The sequence below is a fragment of the Canis aureus genome, chromosome 8, assembly GCF_053574225.1.
Source record: "Canis aureus isolate CA01 chromosome 8, VMU_Caureus_v.1.0, whole genome shotgun sequence".
Classification (NCBI taxonomy): domain Eukaryota; kingdom Metazoa; phylum Chordata; class Mammalia; order Carnivora; family Canidae; genus Canis; species Canis aureus.
Window position 1 is genome coordinate 48,094,657 of NC_135618.1, and position 7,788 is coordinate 48,102,444.

Consider the following 7,788-nt stretch of genomic DNA (forward strand, 5'->3'; position numbering starts at 1 on the left):
ATTAAGAATTGAAGGCTTAATGGATTGAGCCCAGGCACCCCTTGTTAACTATTAGCAACCTACTTAAGCTTGCTTGAACCAGCTAAAAAAAGAAAAAAAAATTAATGGAGGGAGAGGATTTGCTGTAATGATCATGTAATGAAGCATGTAATTTCAGTTTGGGGAAGCCATGTGAAGGAATGAAGATGGGCCTCCAGAAGGGCTGAACTGGGGAACTGGGAAGACCTCAGAACTCTACATATCTGGACTCTCTTCATTCTCCTGCAAAGTTGCTTTCTTTTCGTCACCATCTCTACCTTGTACTATTGCTGCCCCAGAGCTCCCAATTTTTTTTATAGTTGTGGTAGGCAGAATAATGCCTACTCAGAGATGTCCATATCTTAATCTCCAGAATCCGTGAATGTGCTACATTTTGTACCAAAGTAGTATTAAGATTATTAATTGAATTATGGTTGCCAATCAGCTGACTTTAAAAGTAGAGAGATTAGCCTGGATTATCCAGGTGGGTTCAATGCAATCACACAATCACAGGATGAGACTTATATTGGATTTCTAACCTACAGAATGGTAAGATATTAAATTTGCATTGTGTTCAGCCACTAAGTTTGTGATAACTTGTTATGGCCTTCATTGGAAACTAAAACAATTAATGTTAGTATTTATTGAGCACATTCTATCTGCCGAGAACAATGTGCTAAGCATCTTAGATGGTGTGGGTGCTGCCACTGCCCTTATTAGTTTTCAAGGGAGGGTGCTCAGGGGTTAAGTGACCTGCCTAAGGACAACTGGGAAGTTGTGGGTGCACTCCTCAGGTGTCTGACCTCATAACTGGTGCTCTTAGCCAACCGCAAATAGAGACTGACAGGCTTAATTGGATTCTGAATTCTATTAGAGAGAACTTACTGGCCCTATTTGAGCCACGTGATCAGCTCCAGTCCAATCAGATGATGCTCAGGGTGCTGGGATTATGTACAACCATCACGGAGACCTGATGTACCTCTGTAGATCCAATAGATCGGAGAAGAGAAAGACACATGAAACAACTTTCATCCTTCCAGGAGTTGTCTGTTACATGGTTCCCTCACTTGTATGCTTTGTGAACTCTGTAGCTCTTCTCTGCTTCCACTTTCTGACTGACGTGGGCTAACATTTTCCTTTTGCCAATGGACACCCGCAGTGGGTGGGTTAGTGGCTCCCAAGGTCATTCTCAGACACTCCCAGTCACACGCACAGTCTTGGCATTTATTCTTCGGAATTATCAAACTGGAAAGAGGGTCTCTCTAACCAAGGAAATAAGTCTTGTTTTGGACCAAAGAGATAAATAAGAGGCATATAATTCCTATGGAGAATTTCATATGGTAAATATCAACTCCCTTTGTCCTCCTAGGCCCCTCCAGCAAAATGCCAATGAAGTTTGCAAAGCAGTCACCAGTGTAGACTTTCCTGTTGCCTGATGGTGTGTCTTAATCACCCACCACATTAAGAGATGGTGAGTTAAAGGGGCAGGAGTCTCTAGGATAGCAGTCGATTTTCTGCAGGAAATAAAAAAAAAAAAAAAAACTTGCCTAGTTGCAGAGAGAGGTTGGAGTCACAGGGGACAAATATTATGGATATGTGTGACATCAACAGGTAAGCACCAACTTTTTCTGGAGGCCAGGCTCAGGGTTTGTGAAGACCGTGGAACAAACAGGTAGACAAAGGACGAGGCGGGGGGGCTGGGAACTCTCCTATCACACAGCCACTGCTGGGCTTCCTAATTCAATGACAGCTCTAGCATTTCTGTTGCAACAAGTGCCCATTAAGTTAGTATGACTAATTTTTTCTTCGATTCCAAGTTGTACATCTTTCCACATTTTAACATTTCTCAAAGTGCAACTGACAATTGATGTGCATATTTATTTTTGTGTTTTTCTTCCAGAAAGGTGCTATCATACCAGTGATGTGGCTTACAAATGAAGTGTCTTAGAATCATGAAAATGTGGTAATAAATCTCCTGTAGGGAGGGTTACTTTGGTTTAGATGAACAGATCAAGGGGTCTGGTCTTTTTCTGATCTGGAAAGGAGAGATGAGATCACATATAAAGACAGACTGAGTTCCTTAGAAGATCTGCAGAATTTAGGAATTCCATTATTTTTATTAGAGGTCTCTGGAAGACCTCTAAACTGACGTCCACTGAACTGAGCCTGGAACCCATCCAGCCTCAGGGCTCAGTCCTCTGAGAGCCATCCTTAAGAGCTTTGGGTCTGTGCTTCTGCATCCTAAAGGCAGAGACGCATTTGCAGAAGTGGGTCCTTTCCATATGTGACTTCAGGCCCCAGAGGCACCAGTCATTCTAAGACACACCTAACTGCCATACTCCTTTTTTTGCAGAGACAAGGGGAGGCAATGAGATAAAGGGCAAGCACTGGGATATTAATGCAGAATGACTCCTTGAATGGCTGATTTTCAGATGTTGCTCCTTATTACACAGAATCCCTTTCATTCTCCAAAAGAGTCTTTGGCAAAGTCAGATCAAGAAAGACATTTCCTTTTACATAGAACCCAGCTGTTCCAGAGAACACTATGTCCTGATACCATCTACCTGCAGTATTTCTTGGACCTATAAAAGGCTTGCAGATCTTCCCAAACAGTAATGATGACGATTGCTTATTGAGCACTGATTGTGCACGTACTATGCTAAATTCTTTATAGAAGTAAATTATTTTATATGAATTGTCTTAATTTTCATAAAAAAGTAACATTCTTGAGGATCACATAGCAAAAGTAACAGAGCCAGGACCCACCTCTACATCATTCCAAAACCTAGCCTCTAAGCCACTTACCTATATTGCCTGCCACTAGCCACTAATTTTATCCATCCCAAAGTAGGTTACCCAGCAGGTGGACAAAAAAGGCTTCTAGCCAGACAATATTAAAACTACCAAAGAAAGCAAATGCTAACTACTTCTGCATAAGCACCCTCTTCTGTGTACCTTGGTTTCCTGCCCTCCAGGAGCTCATGGACTGGTGGGAAGCAAAGAAGAGAAAGGAAGTGAAACAAGTACAACACACTGTGTGAGCAAAAGTACGAACCAAGGACTGCTGATGTGCAAAGTTTGTTGAAAGTGCAAAGGACAGAAGCCAGGACAGGGTTAATGTCAGCCCCTGAGTTGACTGTTCCCTGGCCACCCTCCTGTTTCCTTGTTGCAATGGCTCTGGGGAAGAGAAGTCAACAGACTCTTGCCTAAGTTGCTATTCATTTCCTGAAATTCATAGTCAGGAGAGAAAACTGCATCTCCTCCTCTTGTACTTAGAAAAATGGATGTGTTGGGATAATTATGATTCATCCTTTGATCTGTCTCTGTATCTGCAAAGCATAAATAGTGTCAGCTGGTGAGGTCTGATTGCTCCGATACTTCAGGTTTATATTTTAAATAACACAAGACTTGGTTGTTACACCAGTAAATAATTTACTCTAGTCTGAAATATAAGCTCCAGGCAAGAAACATGAGATCAAACATGGGGAACTGCAGTGCTCTAGCAAATACACTGCTACCCTGTGAAGAGATCTTCTAAATTCACTGCTGGAGGAAGGAGGGAAGATGACAACAGGTGGTGAATCAGCCACGGTCCTTCGGGCTACTGCTCAAATAAAATGATTTTGCTGACATCAAAGGAGGCTGGAGAGATTAATATCAATCATGAGCATGGAGAGGGGAATGTGACAGTGAAGAGAACACCTCCAGATTCCAACACCAAAACATTTCTTTGCCCACTGCAAACCCTCAGCCTTGCCCAAGCTGAGCAGCAATGCCCATTTCTTAAGTCTCCTTTGAAAAAGCATTCTATGCCGCAGGGTGCCGGAGAGTGGAAAGGAATGCATGGTCTGATTTCTTTGACTTCATATATTTGGGGCAGAAATAAAAATTAACAAACGGAGAGTTTATTATGGCATGGGAGATTAGGATTTGAAATGCAGATGCAGTGTGATCACAGTTAAGTTCAAGTGAAAAGCAACATTTCTGGAAGGAAAAAATGCATTAACATGTTATCGGTGTTGGCTACTGGGGGATGGGAGGATAGCTGTATGCAGCACTCCTTGTTACTATCAAAGGGAGATCCTGGTAGGAATGTAGGAACCACTGTATTACCTCAAGATGACCTTTCAGATTGGATCCGGACAGTAATGGTAATGCCTCTGTGATGGGCATGGCCTCCCTTGAAGAAAAAAATCTTCCTTCTGCCAGCAAATCTTTGGTAAATGGAAAGGATCTTTTTTTTTAATGGGAAGGATTTCAGTTGGCTTTTACTACTCTCTGCTTGATTGGTAATGACCATGTAGGACAGTGAGATGAAAAAGATTCTAAAATCAGTGGAATAAAAAGCCTGATTAGTTAGTAATGTCTACCTGAGTGCAGGACAGGAAGTGGCGGCATGAGTGCTATATTTGCTGTCTGGGCTTGAAGTCAGCCATCTGAGTTCAAATCTTGGCTTTGAGCATGGGCTTTTGAACCTTATAAATTCACCCTAATTTTCTTGGATCTCTTACAAACTCATGGGAATCAGATGAGATAATCTATGAGGATGTAACTGGCATAGATAAATGTTCAATAACCTCGCCTCTCCCCACCACACCTATCCTCTCTCTTTTCCTTTCATCCTGCAGGACACAGAGATCGTAAGAGAACATTATTCTATTTTTCAGAATGTTCTCAGATTCAGCATGATTCTAAGGGCTTCCACCAGCCAATGGAAGTCCTCAGGTTAGAGAAGGATTGGAACCTTCTTCACCTTATGCCTGGCTTATGTCAGACTACTGAGGGTTCTGAATTCCAGTTATCAATAGCAGCTGTAACACCTGTTTTCAGTGCTGTTCTCTGCACAGTTATAGGGAAACACAATGCAGTTGACAGGTCTAGAAGACAAGGTGTTTTGGGGCCAAATAGTGTTAGAAAGTTCTGTCACAGTGAGGGAAACAGAAAGATATCTCAGTTCACTGGGCATATACTGAGCTAAGCAGATTATAGGCAGAATTTTTGGAATTCCTCCTCTGAGGCTGGAGGCCTGGAACTTTAATAGCTGCATATTCCTGGAGGTAAAGAATTTCTTGATTGGGCTGAGAAATGCAATTCCCATTCATTGGGCTTCGACTGGAGAAGGGTATCCAATTTTGGATTCTCTGTGGCTCTCATTTTCCTCTTTAGAGTCTGTGTATCCAGTCTCTCAAGAAGTGGGTATTTTTAGATCCTGGTCTGGAGAACCATAAGTCAGCAAAAGTCCAATAATTAGTACTGGGAAGAACTGGTCCATTAATGTTGCCATTTCCATTTTAATAGAATTTTTGGGGGAAGGCTGTCAGCACAGTAGGTGGGAAAAGTGTGTATGTTTTGGATTCCATCTGATTTAAGGGTTTAAACCCCTCATTTACCAACTTACTTACACCTTCTAAGCTGAAGGTCTTCATATATTAAATAATACTAAAAGTGCTTACACATTTCAGGATTTTTGTAAGATCTCAAGTTTACCACTCACTACTTTCTGTAGCAGATGGTATTCTTTCCCAATTCTGACTTTAGCTACAGAGAATGGTCATTGCCCATTCCTATATCTACTCCCCACCATGTCTCTCCACTTTTCTGTCTCAAGTCTTTTTTTCAAAATGGTGGCAGATCACTCAGGACACACATAGGCAGAGCCTAGAAACACAGGGGAGTTAATGGCAACTCTCAGCCAATGGAAGATGGGAGTCAGTGGATAATGCCCCCAAGAGGGGACATTCTGGGGTGTATCCCCCAGTTTCTCAGAGGACCCCCAGCAAGATGCTTTCTGCTTGTCCATAGTGATTATCAACTCAATAACACCCCATTTATCAACTTTCCTTCCTTTCTCATCTCATTTGACCTACTCTCTCTTCCTACTTTTGGAGCTAAACTGTCACATAAACACCCAGTTACCTACGCCCAAGTCCTTGTCTCCTCAGGTTTTGTTTGGGGAGATTCACACTAACATCATAGCTATGTTAAGTATTCCTTTTGTCTAACACTCTCTGTTCCTCTTTCATTTCCCATACTCATGGATGATTCCATTTCTCCCTTAAAGATTGAGAAAATACACCATCTTCTTTTCTTTTATATCTCTTTGCCCATGTTATTACTTTCATTCTTAGGATCTCTCTCTCTCTCTCTCTCTCTCCTGCTAACACTTTTATGTTGCCTTGAAAAAGTCTGATTCTGAGACACCTGGTTGGCTTAGTGATTGAGCATCTGTCTTTGCCTCAAGTTCTGATCCTAGGTTCAAGTCTTGCTTCGGGCCCCCTGTGGGGAGTTCAATGTCTCTGTTTCTCTCTCTGTGTTTCTCATGAATAAACAAATAAATAATCTTAAAAGAAAGGAAAAGAAAAAATCCGATTCTCTGACCGGTTCATCCATTTCAGTTCATGACACCACCATCCTCTCAGTTGCTTAACCCAGAAACCTTGGAGTCATACTCTTCTCATCCTCTAATCAACTACCAAATCCTAAATGTTTCTCAATTTTATCTACTTCTCTCTATATTAATAATAGCTAACCTTTTTTTTTGAGTATTTGTTATATGCTAAGCATTTGTTTAAAAAAGAGATTAATTTGAGAGACAGCAAATGGGGGCAGGGGCAGAGGAAGAGAACCCTGAAGCAGACTCCCTGCTCAAGGCAGAGCAGAGCTGGAAGACATGGGGCCCCATCTCACGACCCATGAGATCCTGACCTGAGCCAAAACCAAGAGTCAGATGCCCAACCCACTGAGCCACCCAGATGCCCTTATGCTAATAAGCATCTTATGAGTTCTTTGTGCTTTATCCCATTTATATCCCTATAGAGACAATGCTGTTTTTACTCCCATTAACAGATGACAAAGTCTAGGCACAGGGTGGTCAAGGAACTGGCCCATGGTTGTATGAGTAAGTAGGGATCAGGAGTGTTGATCCGATTCTTAATTACAGAGCTCATGTTCTTAACCACTCTGCTTTTCCACCTGTACATCTCTGCAGGCATCATGCCTCCCACGTAGTTCCTCCCCACTCTATCACCTCCCTGTGCTCCCTCTCACACGGCTTCTTCCCTCTGCCTTCACTCATGCTGATGTCTCCTCTGTTTCATAGGCTGTCTCACACAAATGACTTACTGAATGAAAGTCTTTATTCAGCTGGTTATCCCCCCTGTACATATTGTTTGCATTTACACGTAATTATTCGCTGTTTGCCATAACTGAATAGAGGTAACGAATTTCAAGCTTTGGAGTCAGAAAGGCGTAAGGTCAAGTCCCATTGCCATCACTTAATAATCATGTAACCTGGGGTAACTCACTGATCATGTCCTAGTGTTATTTTCCTCATCTGTAAAGTATGGATTAAAAATAGCTCCTATTTTGGTTCATTGAGAGAAGTGAATAAGATCATTTATATATGAAAATCACTTTTCAACATTTCTGCTATATAATGAATGTTTGTTACTCTGTAGTACTAGCAGCAGCAATGGCAGCACTATTAGTAATGGTATTAATATTAGTACTACTAGTAGTAGTAGTAATAGTAAATAATAGTAGAAGTAGCAGCAGTACTAAATCTGAATATCAGGAATATCTCTCAACCACGTGAAATCTGTAGAAGATAGACATAAATCTCAATTCCACGGCCAGGGGAAGTTCAATTCCATGGCTTTCCTCAAGATTTCCATTAATTGTCCCCCTGTCTCCACCACCATCACTTACAGTCTACCCTCCACAGAGCAGCCATAAAAAGCCTTTACAAATTCAAATCGGATTAAAAAACAA

General features: G+C 41.7%; 1 long non-coding RNA gene across 1 annotated transcript; it reads right to left on the minus strand.

Moving 5' to 3' along the window:
• Window positions 1–3,464: 3,464 nt before the first annotated feature.
• Window positions 3,465–4,647, minus strand: LOC144318112 (uncharacterized). The gene is made up of 3 exons (XR_013383955.1): window positions 4,389–4,647; window positions 4,132–4,232; window positions 3,465–3,660 (listed from the first exon to the last, which is right to left on the minus strand). It is a non-coding gene; the product is annotated as an uncharacterized LOC144318112 (long non-coding RNA).
• Between the last annotated feature and the right edge of the window lie 3,141 nt (window positions 4,648–7,788).